Genomic DNA, 18,987 nt, shown 5'->3' on the forward strand with positions numbered 1-18,987 from the left:
GCAACCATGTCAGGCTAATTTTTTTATTTTTAGTAGAGATGGGGCTTCACCATGTTGGCCAGGCTGGTCCCAAACTCCTGACCTCAGGTGATCTGCCCACCTCGGCCTCCCAGAGTGCTGGGATTATAGGTGTGAGCCACCACACCTGGCCATATAAACTGTTTTCTCTTTTTTTTTTTTTTTTTTTAACTTTTTAAACTCGTTTTACCAAAAACTAACACACAAGCACACACATTAGCCTAGGCCTACTCAGGGTAGAGTGTCTTCTGCCTCCACATCTTGGCCCCCTGGGAGACCTTCAGGGGCAATGGCAGGCATGGACTGTCATCTACGATAACACCTTCTTCTGGATGCCTCCTGAAGGACCTGCTGTTAAAACAAGGCTGTTTTAAGTAAACTTTTTTTTAAATAAGTAGGAGTGCGCACTAAAATAATGATCAAACATATAGTATAGTAAATCTGTAAACCACATAATTGTTTATTATGATTACACACTGTGCACAGTTGCATGTGCTAAACTTTGACGCGACTGATGGTGCAGTAGGTTTGTCTACACCAGCACCACCACACACGCGAGCGGGGCACGCTGCACTCGCTGCACTCGGATGAGGGTCAGGGCGACAGGCATTTTCCCTGTTTCCATCTCACTCCCCTGCAACCCCGCCCCGCCACCCTGCGCCCGCCGCTGCGCCCGCCAATGCGCATGCCTGCAGGGCCTCTCCGCAGAGACCACGGCGTGGTGGGCGGAAGTATCCGCTGGCGTTCGGCTCACTGTCCCCCTGCTGGTACCTTTGCCCAGGTGAGGCCCCAGACAGCAGAACTGAGGCTTCCCCTTGGAAGAGAGGTGAAAGTCTGACCGAGTATCTGGGGTTACAGGCGCGCCCCACCACACCCGGCTGAGTTTTGTATTTTTAGTAGAGACGGGGTTTCGCCATGTTGGCCAGGCTGGTCTCAAACTCCTGACCTCAGGTGATCCGCCCGCCTTGGCCTCTGAAAGTGCTGGGATTACAGGCGCGAGCCCCCGTTACTCCCCGGGCGCTGTTAAGTGGCTTCGTGGCAGCCTCACACGTAGCCCTTACAACCACTAGGGACAGCGGCTTCTCACTGCTTGCTTCAACCCACAATAAGAAACACGTGGGTATTTACAATACTTGCCCACAAATGCACAGGCAATCACATCTCCCCCGCACGCCCGGGCCCCTTCCCACACCTTCTCTTCCATTCTACTTAGGATTGCCAGATTGAGCAATACAAATACAGGACACCTGCTAAATTTCAATTTCAGGTAAATACTTTTTTTTTAGTATGTGTCCACCCCATAGAATATTTGGGACATACACACTTTAAAAAAGTGTTGGTCACTTATCTGAAATGCAGATATGACTGGGTATCCTGTATTTCACCTGGCAACCCTAGTTCTACTCCGTTTTTTTAAAACTGCTGGTTGTAACCCCCTAACCCAATGTTACAGCCTTCAGTGAGTCCCAGCCCCCCCTTCCTTAGGCCAGGAGACCTGGAGTATTCCATTCCACAGGGGAAGCCACAGTTGGGAGGAATTCAGACTCCTCTTTCCAAGTCCCACGGGTGAGCAGATTCGGATGAGCATCTCAAGGGCATGTGGATGCCGCAGGAAGAGGTTTAAAGATGTTTAAAGATGACTTCTGGCTGGGCGCAGTGGCTCACGCTTGTAATCCCAGCACTTTGGGAGGCCGAGGCGGGTGGATCACAAGGTAAAGAGATCGAGACCATCCTGGCTAACACGGTGAAACCCCGTCTCTCCTAAAAATACAAAAAAAAAAATTAGTTGGGCGTGGTGGTGGGCGCCCAGCTGAGTAGCTGAGTAGTCCCAGCTACTCAGGAGACTGAGGCAGGAGAATGGCGTGAACCCGGGAGGCGGAGCTTGCAGTGAGCTGAGATCACGCCACTGCACTCCAGCCTGGGTGACAGAGCAAGACTCCGTCTCAAAAAAAAAAAAAAAAAAAAGACTTCTGCAGGCCAGGTGTGCTGGTTCACACCTGTAATCCCAGCACTTTGGGAGGCTGAGGCAGGAGGATCAATTGGGGTCAGGAGTTTGAGACCACCTGGCCAACATGGTGAAACCCCGTCTCTACTGCAAAAATTAGCCAAGCATGGTGCTAGACACCTGTAGTCCCAGCTACTGAGGAGGCTGAGGCAGGAGAATCGCTTGAACCCAGGAGGCGGAGGCTGCAGTGAGCCAAAAAAAAAAAAAACCAGAAAGAAAGACTTCTGTGCACATAAATGACTAGTGGCAGTTACTTTGGTTTTAAAATATATATATTTAATGTATTAAAGTTCTACATTTAAAAACCTAGTTTTTCCTTAAGTGTTGAAGATCAACTTAAAAATCTGGCCATGCTGTGTATAAATCCAGCCAGTTCTAACAATCATTTACGGGGGGCTTGTGGTTTACGTTCAGTCTCATTTACAAGCTGGTTTAAATGAGAACTCTTAAACCTTTTAAATTATATATTTAATTGCTTCAAATACTGCAATTGAATAACAAACAAAACATTCCCTAGGTCTTTGGTCCTTAAACATTGGCCACACTCCCTTTACTAAATTCCTTTTAGTTTCAAACTAAAATATCATAGGACTAAATTAAAACACTCAATTAGGCATTGCAAATCCATGTCCCTTTCTAGGTGGGTTTAGTTCCCTGTGGGTCAGAGTCACTGACTGGGAGCCAGGCCTGGAGCTAAGGACAGCCACCAGATGGCTTTTTCATGACAAAGAGGGACAAGTTTTATATTCTCCATAAAGCCAATAGGGGGCCAGGTGTGGTGGCTCAAGCCTGTAATCCCAGCACTTTGGGAGGCCAAGGCAGGAGGATCACTGGACCCCAGGAGTTCAAGACCAGCATGAGCAATGTAGCAAAACCCCATCTCTACAAAAAAAAAAATTTAAAAAATTAGCTGGGTGTGGTGGTGCACACCTGTAGTCTCAGCTACTTGGGAGGCTATAGTGGGAGGATCGCTTGAGCCTGGAAGTTAGAGGCTGCAGTGAGCTGTGATCGCACCACTGCACTCCAGAGCCTGGGTAACAGAGTGAGACTGTCTCAAGAAACAAAAAAAAAAAAGCCCTGCGTAAGGCTCCTCTACACTGTGAAGCCGTCCTGACATGCCCTGCCTGCCCCACAAAGTAATCCTTCCCTTCTCCCCCACCAGAGGGATTCTGGATCTTGTGCTCTGGACCCCTTTGCCAATGTAGTAAAAACTACAGAGCCCTTTTCAGGGTAACATTTATACAACATAACATAAAATACATAAGATTACAAATGAAACCAAATATATTGAAAATATTACCAAGTGTTTTTAAAACACTAACTGGGTGATATAATGATCTTTGTTATTAGGCAGGTCTATGGCTGATCTAACAGCTGCTGTGGGTTCAAATGGTGAGCTTCACTGACACTTCTAGATCTGCTACAACTGAAACGCAGCAGGATAATGTCTGTGATGGTGACAAACTCAGGGACCCTGCTAATACTACTCTGGTTTGTTGCCTATGTTCGTGATTAAAGAAAATGCTAGATTTCAGGTAGAAATTAGTGAGACTAAAGATACAAGTTTCACCTGCACTCATGGAACCCCTGAATTCTGTCAACAGACCCCAGGACAGGAAGCTCTGCACTATTTCCATACCTTCTGTGAGTTCTGTTCTTCTCTGGATACTCCATCTCTCCCTGGACGATGGTGGGGGCGCTCTTGTTAAGAATGATGGCAGGACCAGACGTGGTGGATCACTCCTGGAATCCCAGCACTTTTGGACGTTGAGGCGGGCAGATCACTTGAGGTCAGGAATTCGAGACCAGCCTGGCCAACATGGTGAAACCCCGTCTCTACTAAAAATATAAAAATTAGCCAGGCTTGGTGGTGGGCACCTGTGGTGGCAGCTACTTGGGAGGCTGAGGCAGGAGAATCGTTTGAACCTGGGAGGCGGAGGTTGCACTGAGCCGAGATTGCACTGCACTCTAGCCTGGATGACAGAGCGAGATTCCATCTCAAAAAAAAAAAAAAAGAAAAGAAAAGAAAGAAAGAATGATGGCAACCAGCATTTGCAGAGGGCTTAGTACAGGCCAGGTACTACGAAAAGCCTTTCATATGCATTATTTTCTCCAGTCCTCCCAGCAACTATTAGCTTGGTGCAAAAGTAGTTGTGGTTTTTGGCCAGGCGCGGTGGCGCACACCTGTAATCCCAGGACTTTGGGAGGCTGAGGCAGGCAGATCGCTTGAGGTCAGGAGTTTGAGACCAGCCTGGCCAACATGTTGAAACCCTGTCTCTACTAGAAATACAAAAATTAGCCGGGAGTGGTGGCGCATGTCTGTAATCCCAGCTACTGGGGAGGCTGAGGCAGGAGAATCGCTTCAACCCGGGATGGCGGTGAGCCGAGATCATGCCACTACACTCCAGCCTGGGACACAGAGTGAGATCCTGTCTCAAAAAAAAAAAAAAAAGCAAACAAAAAACAAAAGCAATTGTGTTTTTTGCCCTTGGAAGTAATGGCAAAAACAACGATTACTTTTGCACCAACCTAATAGTAGTCTTTGGATATAGGTTTGTCTGACATTCCGTTCCGCTGTTCGTCAACACGAAGCCAGTGTGTCCACATGCCTGCTTCTCCCATTAGACAATAGCCCTTCAACAGCAGGGATGATCAGAGTCATCTTGGTGTGTGCCCCTAACACAGATGCCTGGCACAGAAGAGGCACTTGCTTTCCACCTGCTGGCTGGTCACGAAGACGATGCACACACATGCACAGACATGAGCACACAAGCACACACAGGAGTGGACCAGGCCGAGTGCGGGGGGACACACGCCTACCCTCTTTAGAGCCCAACCATGCTGACCTCCAATCACACATCCTATTCACTCACCTACTTCTGCTGCCACCTAACCAAACTTCCTGGCTTTCAGTATAAACAAATCCTTTCTAGAGAAATAGAGCATTCCTAGTTCGCTTTTGAGAAAAGTGAGCCCCTTGGGGAACTGCAGTGCTGAGAAGTGTGGTGGGAAGGGCACATTCATGGGGCTTGATGACAGGGAGGGACTGGCTGGATCTGCTTTGAGCACAGTCCAACCATCTTTATAGTACATCACAACCAGCCTTTAAAATGCTTCGGGAATATCAGGATAGTGATCACCATCAGGGCACTGAGGACAGGGCGTAAGGGGGCCTTCTGAGAGGGGGTGTGATGTTCTGCTTTCTGATCTGGGTGCCAGTTCCCCGAAAGTGGTCGGTGTATGAGTGGTCAAGGGGCCACACTTAGGTACCTGCGGTTCTCTGTATGTATTTCATATTTCAATACAAAGCTCCAAAAATTGCTTCAGAAGTCAGTTAAGCTTCTCTTCCTACAGATTCCAAACTCATATGCCAAAAGTTCATTTCTCTGCAGGCCAAAATGGAGCAGCCTTTTATAAACAGGCTTCCTAGAGTTTTGCCCCAAAATATTCCCGTATCCCAGCAGCAAGCACCCTGATGTCCACCCAGCGGTCTGTATCTGTGTCAACCAGCGGTTCTCAGCCTGGCCGCATCCAGGGCCTGAAGCCTACTACAGAACCCCCAGCAGCACGTGGGGTACACAACAAATATCAGCCCTGGACACAGCTGGGTGCACGGGGCCGGGGTGAGGGGGCAGGAGGCAGGACGCAGGAGGTGAGCTGTCCAGGCGGGGCAGGACGAGGGAGTCCTGAATTGCAGAGCTAAGGGGCAGAATCATCGGCACCCTAATTAGCTCTTAATGGCTTCCAAAGCTCTTTTAAGTCCTTTTTTTTTTTTTTTAATCCCTACAAGAACTCTGCGTAGTTAACAGGACAACGAACATAATTCCCACTTTACAGGTAAGGACACTAAAGCCGAACCCAAACCGGTGGGTAGCAAGGCCAGGCCCAAACCCAGAGCTCTGGGCTCTAAGCCAGCACCTACTCCCCAACACAGAAAAGAGGTGGGAGCAGCCGGGCCCTAGCCAACCACTTCCGGCCCCTTGGCAGATCAGGCAGAGTGAGAGCACAGGAGGGAGAGAAGACCTCTATGCAGACCAGTGCAGTCAGGCGGGGGTGAGGGGCCCCTGCCGCCGCCACCAAAGACAAAACTGAGCCTCGATCCAATGCAGACTCCAGGAAATATGGGGCAGGTCCATGACCTTGTGAGAAGGGAATCAGTCAAATCCAAAATGTGGGACATGTACGGGACAACTGACCCAGTTTCTTTAATGAGTCAATGGCATTAAACTAAGGAGGGGTGACAGCTCTAAATTAAAAGACACTTTCAAAGGACCTCAAGACGGCAGTGCATACCATGAGCGGATCTTATTTAGATCCTGATTTAAGTAACTCAACTATAAAAAGACCTTTTTTTGGACAGAGCAATTTAATTTGGTACTTGGTACATTTAATGTGGCACTTGGATATTCAATGATGTTAATCCTCAATTTACCATCAGGGTCCAGTGAGTTCTATTTTTTTTTTTTTTTTTTTTGAGACGGAGTTTCACTCTTGTTGCCCAGGCTGGAGTGCAGTGGCACAGTCTCGGCTCACTGCAACCTCTGCCTCCCAGGTTCAAGCGATTCTCCTGCCTCAGCCTCCCAAGTAGCTGGGATTACAGGCGTGCACCACCACACTCAGCTAATTTTTTTGTATTTTTAGTAGAGGTGGGGTTTCACCCTATTGGTCAGGCTGGTCTTGAACTCCTGACCTCAAGTGATCTGCCTGCCTCAGCCTCCCAAAGTGCTGGGATTATAGACGTGAGCCACCACGCCTGGCCTATTTTTATTTTTTTCGTTTACTTTTTGAGTAGTTCTAGCACTGTATAAGGATTGATAGTTTGTGAATTTTATTCTGTCTTAGAGACCTTCTACAGAACAAAACCCGTTCTGTCTTGCAATTCCTACAGGGGTTGGTTCAAGCCTTTTGTAAATCTAAGATATATTTTGGAATCAGGGATCTTATTTTTCCTGTATCTTGAAATATGTTTCTATTTCATCATCCTGAGAAGTATTTCATCATCACTCATCAAGTATTTCCAGTTATGCTAAAAGAGACTAAAATAACAAGAAAATGAAAAGCTGATGGACTTGCCTAAAAAGCAGAATGAAATAAACCATCTCTGCCACAGCATCCTTCCATTTTCTCACTACATTGCTCACAGTATTGCATCAACTTTCAAGAAGGTAGAAGAGAATTCTGGAGATGACAGGCTTTCCTTTGTTTCACTCATTGAACAATACAATCAAGCATTCTGAATTGTTCATTTTTCACCCATAACAGCAAGGAGAAGAAAGGTGACTGAGGGAGACATTCATAATTATAGGCAATTAGAAGCGGGGGAAGGCCCAACACAGTGGCTCACGCCTGTAATCCCAGCACTTTGGGAGGCTGAGGCGGGCGGATCACTTGAGGCCAGGAGTTTGAGACCAGCCTGGACAACATGGCCAAACCCATCTCTACTTAAAATACAAAAATGAGCCGGGCATGATGGTGCATGCCTGTAGTCCCAGCTACTTGGGAGGCTGAGGTGGGAGGATTGCTTGAACGTGGGAGGCAGAGGTTGTGGTGAGCTGAAATCGCACCACTGCACTCCAGCCTAGGAGACAGAGCAAGGCTCCATCTCAAAAAAAAAAAAGAAAAAAAAAAGAAGAAGAAGAAGAAGGTAGGGGAAGGCCAAGCTCCATGGCTCAGGCCTGTAATCCAGCACTTTGGGAGGCTGGGGTGGGTGGATTGCTTGAGCCTAGGAGTTCGAGACCAGCCTGGGCAACATGACAAAGCCCCATCTCAAAAAAAAAAAAAAAAAAAAAAAAGAAACAGAAAGAAAGGAAGGAAAAGAAAAATTACCCGGGTGTGGTGGCGCATGCCTGCAGTCCCAGATACTCAGGAGGCTGAGGTGGGAGGTAGAGGCTACAGTGAGCTATGATCACACCACTGCACTCCAGCCTGGGTGACAGAGCAAGATCCTGCCTCTTTAAAAAATATATATATATATGGGAGAAGGGACAGACAGCCACTCTGTCCCATTAGCCAGAGGCTAATGATGATGGTGAAATCAATCAAATGGGAGAAATTTCAGTGAGTATTCAGATGACCATATCCCAGAAAAATTTTCTCAAATCCATATTTCCAATGACACAAAAAATTTGCATTCAATTAACAGGCAAGACTTCACTCAATATTTTGTAATAAGAACTTGGACCACTGCATTTTTCTAAAAGGATGTATGATGGTATACTTTCACATTTTTTGATGTTTGTGAACAAAATGGGATACATTTCATAAGTGGACAAATGCCAAAAGTAGGTGTTTATACAAAGATACTGAGAGGAAATAGATAACGCAAAATTTTAAATTAATTGATCATTCTAATGAGTGTTTATAGATCAAAAAAGAAAATGTTTTGCAATCATGGAACAAAGAAAATGACCACACTCTCTCCAACAAAATTGTGTCAACGATTTCAAAAAGTTCATCCAACGATCACATTTTGACAATATCAGTGCAAGAAGAAGGAAAAGTAATGTTAGCCTAGAAACCCCTAGAGGTGCAGTTGAAACCTGGAATTAGCATTTTTAAGGTGGATGAGTTCCAGGCTCATGCAAGGCAGGTGATAAGTAGCCAGTTGCATTCAAAGGATGCTACCAATATACCTTCAAAATCACAAACATGGAATAAAAAGTTGAGTTTGCTATGTCTTCATTCTAAAATGTCTAATGAAATTGTATTTCACCATCCCTTTATTCTTACTTCTGCAAATGACCAACAGGGACACCTCAGAGATATTGCAGGTTCTGTTCCAGACCACTGCAATAAAGCTAATACTGCAAGAAAGTGAGTCACAGTTTCCCAGTACACATAGAAGTTATGCTTACGTTATAGTATAGTCTATTTATAGTCTATTAAGTGTGCAATAGCATTGCATCTAAAAAAACAAAGTACATACCTTAATTTAAATATTTTTATTTCTGGCTGGGTGCAGTGGCTCACACCTATAATCCCAGCATTTTGAGAGGCTGAGGCAGGAGGATCATTTGAGGCCAGGAGTTCGAGACCAGCCTGGGCAACACAGAGAGATCACATATTTATATATATATATATATAATTGCTAAAAAAAAATGCCAACAATCACATGAGCATTCAGTGAGTGGTAATCATTTTGCCAGTGGGGGTCTTGGCTCCATGTTGATGGCTGCTGACTGATCAGGGTGGTGGCTGCTGCAGGTTGGGGTGACCGTGGCAATTTCTTAAAATAAGACAACAACGAAGTTGGCTGCATAAAGTGAGTCTTCCTTTCATAAAAAAATTTCTCCGGAGCATACAATGCTGTTTGATAGCATTTTATCCACAGTAGAACTTCTTTCAAAATTGGAGTCCGTTCTCTCATACCCTGCCACTGCTTTATCAACTAAATTTATGTAATATCCTAAATCCTTTGCAGTCATTTCAACAATGTTCACAGCATCATCACTAGGAGTAGTTTCCATCTAAAGAAACCACTCTCTTTGCTCATCCATAAGAAGCAACTCCTCATCTGTTAAAAGTTTTCTCATGAGATTATAGCAATTCAATCACATCCTCAGGCTTCATTTCTAATTCTAGTTATCTTGCTATTTCCACCACATCTATAGCTCTTTCTTCCACTGAAGTCTCAAACCCCTCAAAGTCATCCATGAGGTTGGAATCAACTTCTTCCAAACTTTTGTCAATGTTGGCTGGGCGCAGCGGCTCATGCCTGTAATCCCAGCATTTCGGGAGGCTGAGGTAGGTGGATCACTTGAGCTCAGGGGTTCAAGACCAGCCCGGCCAAAAAATACAAAAATACAAAAATTAGCCAGGTGTGATGGTAGGCACCTGTAGCTACTCGGGATGCTGAGCTTGGAGAATTGCTTGAGCCAGGGAGGGGGAGGTTGCAGTGAACCGAGATTGCACTACTGCACCCCAGCCTAGGCAATGGGAATGAAACCCTGTCTCAAACAAAACAAACAAACAAACAAACAAAAAACCCAACCAAACTCCTGTCAACATTTGTTGATATTTTGACTTCTTCCCATGAATCACAAATCTTCTTCATGGTATCTAGAATGGTGAATCCTTTCCAGAGGTTTTCAGTTGACTTTGCCCAGATCCACCAGAGGAATCACTATCTATAGCCTTATGAAATGTATTTCTTAAACAGCAAGACTTGAAAGTCAAAATTACTCTTTGCAGAGTGGATGTTGTGTGAGGAGGCATGAAAGCAATATTAATCCCCTCGTACATCTCCATCAGAGCTTTTGGGTGACCAGGTGCATTGTCTATGAGCAGTAATATTTTGAAATAATTTTTTTTTTTTTCTGAGCAGTAGGTCTTAACAATGGACTTAAAATATTCAGAAAACCACGCTGCAAACAGACATGCTGTCATCCGGGCTTTGTTGTTCTATTTATAGAGCAGAGGTAGAGTCAATTTAGCATATTCTTTTTGTTTGTTTGTTTTGAGATGGAGTCTCACTCTGTCGTCCAGGCTGGAGTGCAGTGGCACAATCTCGGCTCACTGCAACCTCCACCTCCCGGGTTCAAGCGATTCTTCTGCCTCAGCCTCCCCAGTAGCTGAGACTACAGGCACGTGCCACCACATCTGGCTAATTTTTTTTGTATTTTTAGTAGAGATGGGCTTTCACCATATTGGCCAGGCTGGTCTCATGATCCACTCCTGACCTCATGACCTACCCACCTCAGCCTCCCAAAGTGCTAGAATTACAGGCGTGAGCCACCATGACCGGACTTTTTTTTGGAGGGGAGGTGGGGTGGGGCAACGGGGTCTTGCTCTGTCACCCAGGCTATAATGCAGTGGCACAATTTCGGGTCATTGCAGCCTCTGCCTCCCAGGTTCAAGAAATTCTCCCACCTCGGCCTTCTGAGTAGCTGGGATTACAGGGGTGCACCATCATGCCTGGCTAATTTTTGCATTTTTAGTAGAGATGGGGCTTCACTATGTTGGCCAGGCTGGTCTCAAACTCCTGATTTCAAGTGATCTACCCACTTCGGTCTCCCAAAGTGCTGGGATTACAGGCGTGAGCCACCGTGCCCGGCCAATTTAGCATATTCTTAAGCATCCTAGGATTTTCTGAATGGTAAACAAGCACTGGCTTCCATGTAAAGTCACCAGCTGCATTAACCGCTAACAAGAGAGTCAGTCTGTCCTTTGAAGCTCTGAAGCCAGACATTGACTTCTCCTCTCTAGCTATGAAAGCCCTCTTTCTATGAACCAACCTCTGGTGGCTTCCAACTTTTCTTCTGCAGCTCCCTCGCCTCTCTCAGCCTTCACAGAATTGAAGAGAGTGAGGGCCGTGCTCTGGATTAGGCTTTGGCTTAAGGGAATGTTGTGTTTAGTTACTCCAACTCCCTCCATAGCAGCAGTAAGGGTGTTTCACTTTCTCATTATCCATGTGTTCACCGGAGTAGCACTTTTAAATTTCCTTCAAGAACTATTCCTTTGTGTTCACAACTTGGCTGTGTGTCGCAAGAGGCCTAGCTTTTGGCCTATCTTGGCTTAAGGAGGCCTGAGGAGTTGGAGAGAGATGGGGGAGTGGCCGGTCCGAGGAGCAGTCAGAACACACAACATTTATCCATTAATTTCACTGCCTCAGAAGAACATGGTTTGTGGTGCCCCAAAACAGTGATGATGGTAACATCACAGATCACCATAACAGATATAATTCTAATGAAAAAGTTAGAAATACTGTAAGAATTAGCAAAATGTGACAAGAGAGACATGAAGTGAGCACATGTTGTTGGGGAAAAAAATGATAGATTTGCTCACAAAACTTGAATTTATGTAAAAAATTAAAACAATATCTGCAAAATGCAATTAAGTGAAATGCAATCAAATGAGGTTTTGCCTGTATTTCTAAAATGACTTAAACATTGAAAATGTAAAGGGTCCTTTGGACCCACAGAGCCAGTGGTGATGCTGACGGGGAAGCAATTGCTGTTGATGCTGTAAGGTGTAACAGGGGCCCTTTAGTTACTTAAGAAAATGACCTTGGCCGGGCGTGGTGGCTCACACCTGTAATCCTAGCACTTTGGGAGGCTGAGGCAGGAAGATCCCTGGAGTCCAGGAGTATGAGACCAGCTTGGGCAACATAGGGAGTCCCTGTGTCTTAAAAAGAAAGAAAGAGAGGAAGGAAGGAAGGAAGGGAGGGAGGGAGGGAGGAAGGGAGGAAGGAAGGAAGGAAGGAAGGACGGGAGGGAGGGAGGGAGAGAGAGAGAGAGAAGGAAAGAAAGAAAGAAAAAGAAAGAAAGAAAGAAAGAAAAAGGAAGGAAGAAAGAAAGAAGGAAAGAAAGGAAGGAAGGAAGGAAGGAAGGAAGAGAGACGGAAAGAAAGAAGGAAAGAAAGAAAGAAAGGGAAAATGACTTTCTTTGGGCTGGGCACGGTGGCTCATGCCTGTAATCTCAGGACTTTGGAAGGCCGAGGTGGGAGGATTGTTTGACCTTAGGAGTTTGAAACCAGCCTGCGCAACATAGCAAAACCTTGTCTCTACTAATAACACAAAAATTAGCCAAGCATAGTGGCAAGTGCCTGTAGTCCCAGCTACACAAGAGGCTGAGGTGGAAGGATCACTTAAGACTGGGAGGTAGAGGCTGCAATGAGCATGATCATGCCACCATGCTCCAGCCTCAGTGACAGAGTAAGATCCTGTCTTGAAAGAAAAAGAGAGAGAGAGAAAGAAAGAGGAAGGGAGGAAGGGAGGGAGGGAGGGAGGGAAGGAAGGAAGGAAGGAAGGAGAGAGAGAGGAAGAAAGAAAGAGAGAGAGAAAGAAAGAAGAGAGCGAGAAAGAAAGAACAGAAAGAAAAGAGAAAGGAAGAAAAAAAAAGAAAGAAAGAAGAAAGAAAGAAAAAAGGAAGAAAGAAAAGAAAGAAAGAGGAAGGGAGGGAGGGAAGGAAGGAAGGAAGGAAAATAAATGACCCGGATGCTTTGTTGAGATGCTGGGCAAAGTGAAGGTGGCTGCCAAGGCCGAGTGGGTGCTGTGAGTGCTGCTGTTTGCTCTGCTCCTGTGAATGTCGGACCTTTCCATAATATTTTTCTTCAGAAACGAGAACAGGAGAATGCTTCAGCAATGCAGGTGTCACTCTGCACAACTGGGAGTGCAAATGACATGCCCTAGTCAGGCCCTGGCATGGAACGTGTCCACCTCCACACTGGGAATAGCAGAAGCCCCACCGGCTGGTCTATCCTGGCTGCCGGGGAGCCTGAGACCCAGTCCTAGCCCAGCAGGCGGTCCAGAGGGAGAGGAGCTCAGACCCCCAGGGAGGCTCCAAGGCAGGTCTTATCAACGCCACTCAGTCAACTGGCCTTGGGGAGGTAAATCTGAGGGCAGATGGAATCCCAGCTCCTGTCCATCAAGGCACAGGCCCTGATCTTAGGATGACTACTGGTGGGGGGCTGTTCCCTCCCCAGCACAGCAGCTGACAAATGGGGATCCCAGCAAAAACTGCCAGAATCCTTGAAGTTAAAGCTCCATCAGTGCCATGTTTTGGGGTATCTCCCTCCCCAGGCAATGACAGCAGAAAAGTTTGTGAGAAACCAAGGCTGGCAGGTGCCCAAGAAGGCCAAGAGTGGATGCCATGGGAAGGCTGGGCAAGCCATGGAAGGCACTGCCTTCTCTGCCAGGCCACCACGGTGGTCCCCAGGGCCAGGCTTGATGACAGGCCCCTACATGCCTTTACCCAGCTCCAGCCAGGGTGCCAGGGGGTCAGGCAACCCATCCAGGCCAGTCTCCTTCACAGCTCTGCCCAGAGTCTCTCCCAGATGTGCAGCTGCTTTCTAAGCTGAAACGTCTCCTGGTCCAGTGGGGCCCGCTAGCACAACCGGCTTGTCCTGGTTTTAGCAGTGAAAGCCCTGTGTGCTAATCCTGGGGCCTGCTTGCCCATCATTTAAATAACCAAGGGAGGCCGGGCGTGGTGGCTCACGCCTGTAATCGCAGCACTTTGGGAGGCCAAGGTGGGTGGGTCGCTTGAGGTCAGGAGTTTGAGACCAGCCTGGGCAACATGGTGAAACCCCATCTCTACTAAAAATACAAAAATTAGCCTGGTGTGGTGCTGTGTGCCTGTAATCCCAGCTACTTGGGAGGCTGAGGCACGAGAATTGCTTAAACCCAGGAGACAAAGGTTGCAGTGAGCCGAGATCGCACCACTGCACTCCAGCCTGGGCGACAGAGTGAGACCCTGTCTCAAATAAATAAATAACCAAGGGAGGCTGACCCAAGCAATTCTTCCCAACATTCTTCCAGCCTTTCCTGATCACTCTTGAAAACTGCTGGAAAATTCTCTACCTTAAGAAAGATGTGAAAATCTATCTACACACTCCCCCTGCCCCACACATACCCACACATGGATGGAGCCTCTCTGAAGGCTTCTCAAGCTTTTGACTGTGACCCCACTATAAGAAATATGTTTACATTATTGCCCAGTGCGCGCACACACAAGTACACACACACACGCACACACTCAGGAGTCATAATACTAAGTACTTAGAGACAATGACAGCAGAGAGAGGTTGGAGTCAAATAACCAACACTTCTCACCAGGGACCCAGGCACAGATGCGGCAGTCCCTCGCCGCAGCCTCCGCCCGGGGACAACTTTTCTGGGAGGAAGGCCTCAGGGCAGAATGCAGCCTCCACCTTCCCAGGGCTCAGGTTGGGGGTGAGTGGGAAAAGTCGGAAAGCAAGGATGCAGGGCCAGCCTCTGTTCCCCAAACAGGAAGAAACACTGGGAGGGAGAAGCCTCTGCCCGAGACAGGAGACCCCGGCTGTTTTGTGGGTTCTGCCAGGAGCGTCCGGTTTCCAGCCTTGGTTCCCAGGAGTGGTTTCTCCTCCCAGGGCCCCTCTGGCCTCAACTACAAAATAACCTGAAAGACCGCGGCACCACTAAGCGCTGTCTTCAGATTTGGAGAGTTTACAAAGATCGTTGTCTCCCTCACTTATTCTACAAATGTTTATTATGTCACCCAAAAACATCAGACACTGAGCCAAGCACTAGAGCTTAAAAAGACAAAGAAGTCACAGTCCCAGAGCCCACAGAGTCTCAGAGCCCAGCCCAGAGGCACGGGCTCCCCCACCCAACACCCTGCACGCGGATCCATATGTGCGCCTGTGTGTTGGGGACGAGGGTGTGGGCAGGGCACAGAGCTGCGCATGGTGGCCAGGTCCCCTGTGCTACAGGTAAGGCAGCTCCTGCCGTTGCCACCTCGTCCTCGAGAGAAGCCTTTCCACGAGCCATGCTGTGCTGTTGCCTTTTCCCCTCATGGTCCACAGAGGTTGCAATGCTCAATTAACACACTCTGAGAATGGAAGTGACAGGGCAGCACAAAGCAGAGGTGACACGCGTGAGCTCACGGCCGGTCCCCTCCAGCGTCCACACCCCAAGAAGTCCCCCGCTCTCTGGGCCACCAGTTTCATTCAGCAAATACTATTCTATAAACAGCTGACCCAGATTCTCAGCTTGAATTAGGACATTTCCCAGGCAGTCGAGGATGTACAGGGATGAATTTCAATGTTGCTTAAAAGCATTAAAGCTTGAAGGCACACTCAGGCCACTCTTCCACGGGGACAATGGTGCTGGCACCATCCGAAGGCCACAGCCCCCAGGCAGCCAGGACCCCTCCCAGCGCCTCTCTCCCTCATGCTCACGGCTGACTCAAGAAATCTCTGCAGAAAGAGGCATTTTAAACTTTAATTAACCTACGTTCTTTCCTAGGCCTCGTGACCTGACTTTCCATCCTCTCTCCATAGGGACCTGCAGCAGCAATAGAATCATCTTCCATTTTAACCCCAACACCTGTCAAACATGGCCTGGTCCCCAGAGCAAAAGACGGGAGCATCAGGAAGTAGGGAGGAAGCGGCCCAGCCCGGAGACCCAGCCACTTCTGAGAACAGAATCACCAGCCACTTAGAAGGCTTAGCCTAGGCTGGGCACAATGGTTCATGACTGTAATCCCAATACTTTGGAAGACAGAGGATCACTTGAGCCCGGGAGTTCAAGACCAGCCCGGGTAACATGGTGAAAGCCCCTCTCTACAAAAAAAAAAAAAAAAAAAAAAAAAAAAATTAGCCAGGCAGGATGGCCTGCACCTGTGGTCCCAGCTATCGGGAGGGTGAGGTGGGAGGACCGCTTGAGCCCAGGAGGTCAAGGCTGCAGTGAGCAGAGCTCAAACTGAAACACTGCACTCCAGCCCGGGCAACAGGAAAATACCCTGCCTCAAAAAAAAAAGAGGAAGAAGAAGAAAAGAAAAGAAAAAAGAAAAAGAAGGCCCAGTCTAGGTGCAACTTAAGCCCACCAGCATCCTTCGAACCACAGCAGATCAAATTAAAACAAGCCATTGGCCCAATTCTAATTTTCTTATGGGCAAAATGGAAATGCCATGTTACTCCTAGGGTGGGCTGATTAAGTCACTCTCCCCATCCGGGGCCAGAGCAGGATCCGTCAGGACTCAGCTTGGTGTGAACTGAGGCCCTTCCTGGAAATGCCGTTCATAGAACGCGACGAAGAAGTTGTGACATAAGAGCTTGGCATTTTGCTGTGTACAAATCCAGACCTTTCAACAAGATGTTGGGGTGGCCAGCCTGCTCTTTGGAAACACGGGGCTGGCAGAGGCCACCCTTGCCCCTCGTCCTTGGCCCAGGACTATATTGTCTTTGTGTCAGGGACAGAGACCAACACTTCTCCTACGTCCCCTCCTACTTGGAGTTAATCTCAGCCCAGCCAGTGCAGGGGAGACAGGTGTCGCCACAGAATCACAGTGGCTCCACTCTCTGCCCTCCTGAGCCTCTGGGCAGCCTCTGGGCAGTCCCACACTGCCAGGTCGTCTGCCCAGGAGCCTTTCCAGACCCCGGGCCCCCTCTCCTCCATCTGTATCCAGGCATGTGCCTCGTGACAGGAGCCTTCACAGACCCCGGCCCCCTCTCCTTCATCTGCATCCAGGCATCAGCCTCGTGACATCTCTTTGGGTTTCAGGCTAATATTAAATACACTAATCATGGTGTGGAAAGAGTTTCTGGGTCAACAATAACCAAAGGCACACAGAGACAAGGATTCGAGGCAGGCACTGCGCTGTGTCCATCTGTCCTTCACCTTTCCACCCCTGGGTACTTCGGGGGCCCCCTCACAGACTACGGGGTCCTAGGGGGCAGGACAGTGGCCAGTTTACCTGCAATTTCCCAGCAGGGCCTGGCCTGAGGCTGATGGCGCTCAGAAACTGTTCGGGATGAGCAAGCCGGTGCCTCCCTGTGCCTCCACATCTGCTCAGCTCCCCGCCGCCAGCCTGGCTGGGGCCTCCTTCCTTGGGCTGGCAGACTGCTGGCCTCCCCTATTTCCCCCACGGGCCTGGCAAGGGGCAGCCTGCCCAGAGCACTGTCCCCAGGGCCACCACTCAGAGCCTTGGGGTGCTCACTTCCATCACGGTTTTTGTTGTTTTTTGTTTTATTTTGTTTTGTTTGAGACAGAGTCTCGCTCTGTCGCCCAGGCTGGGGTGCGATGTCGCGATCTTGGCTCACTGCAACCTCCGCCTCCCGGGTTCAAGCGATTCTCCTGCCTCAGCTTCCTGAGTAGCTGGGATTACAGGCACCCGCCTCCACGCCTGGATAATTTTTGTATTTTTAGTAGACACAGGGTTTTGCCATGTTGGCCAGGCTGGTCTCAAACTCCTGACCTCAGGTGATCTGTCCGCCTCAGCCTCCCAGAGTTCTGGGATGACAGGCGTGAGCCACCACGCCTGGCCCCACCATGGTTTAAACTCTTCTTCCTGTGCCACAGACTCCTTGTGCAGCGAGGCCCAATCACTCCCCAACATCTGTACGTCGGACTTGGACACCCCACCTTCACGCCCAGCCACCTTCACGCCCCGCCTCTGTAGCCCCTGTCTTGCCTCTGGCACGCCTCCCACTCCAGGAGCCTTCACAAGCGCTGCTCCCTCTGCCTGGAAAGGCTTCCCTATTCTCCCATCCAAGTACTAACCAGGCCCTACCCTGCTGAGCTTCCGAGATAAGAGGAGATGGGGTGCGCTCAGGGTGGTATGGCCATAGACAACCCTCCCCTATTCTGTTCATCTGGCCGCTTCCTGCTCAGCATCTGGGGCTTCATTTAACTGGCAGCTTCCTTAAGGAGGCCTTCCCTGACCCCCTTCCATTCCCATTCACCCCGGCCCACAATGCACATTGATTCCCTGAACTCAGGGTACTCCTGACTTACCAATCATCACGTCGCATCATAATTGTTGGTTTCCTTGGAGGCACAGGGTCAGGCTCCGCGTGGGCAGGAGAAGTCTTCAGGGTGTGTTTGCTATAATAATGAAAGGTCGATGCCAGTACAGGACACCCCTGCGGATGAGGATCCCCCTCCTCAATCTGATCCTGAGAAGGCGCCTTCTCCGGCCCTTTGGCCCCACCCACCCTGACTCTCCCAGGTGAAAAGCAGCTGGTGGTGATATTTGCATGACTGTGCCAGTTGGAACTCTTACTGTAGGGCCATTTCCTAAGATCATTTCCTAAGACTCTCTCATCATTCTGATGGGGACAGGAAACTGCTCTGGGCACAGCACTTGTGCGATCTCCAGCCACAAAAAGCCGTTAATCTGGCCAAGAGCAGAGGCACGCGGGTGAAGGGACTGGAGGGGCTGCTGAAGATGGAGATGGTGCTTAGTTTTCTTTGGTGGGTAGAAGAGTGCAGAGAGGCCCCTTCTCATCCCAGGAGAATGAAGTAGGCTTTTGGTTCTAAAGGGCTAGGTCTCTAAAAGCAACGGATTATATTGTTTAGGCTACGTCAGTGGTGTTTGTGTTTTCAAAAGCAATAGTGGGCCGGGTGCAGTGGCTCACACCTGTAATCCTAGCACTTTGGGAGGCCGAGGTGGGTGGATCATTTGAGGTTAGGAGTTCGAGACCCGTCTGGCTAACATGGTGAAACCCCATCTCTACTAAAAATACAAAAATTAGCCAGGCGTGGTGGC

The 18,987-nt window shown here is 48.5% G+C and overlaps 1 long non-coding RNA gene across 4 annotated transcripts; it reads right to left on the reverse strand.

Annotated features, from left to right (window-relative positions):
- Positions 1 to 410: 410 nt before the first annotated feature.
- LOC112128781 (uncharacterized) lies at positions 411 to 18,422 on the reverse strand. Of its 4 annotated transcripts, none has more exons than XR_002911257.2 (4): positions 18,234 to 18,422; positions 8,949 to 9,061; positions 3,663 to 3,859; positions 411 to 1,779 (listed from the first exon to the last, which is right to left on the reverse strand). It is a non-coding gene; the product is annotated as an uncharacterized LOC112128781 (long non-coding RNA). The 4 variants fall into 4 exon arrangements; XR_008513378.1 differs by having other exon boundaries at positions 3,663 to 3,862; XR_010137031.1 differs by lacking the exon at positions 8,949 to 9,061 and having other exon boundaries at positions 412 to 1,779; positions 3,663 to 3,862.
- Between the last annotated feature and the right edge of the window lie 565 nt (positions 18,423 to 18,987).

The sequence above is a fragment of the Pongo abelii genome, chromosome 15, assembly GCF_028885655.2.
Source record: "Pongo abelii isolate AG06213 chromosome 15, NHGRI_mPonAbe1-v2.0_pri, whole genome shotgun sequence".
Classification (NCBI taxonomy): Eukaryota; Metazoa; Chordata; class Mammalia; order Primates; family Hominidae; genus Pongo; species Pongo abelii.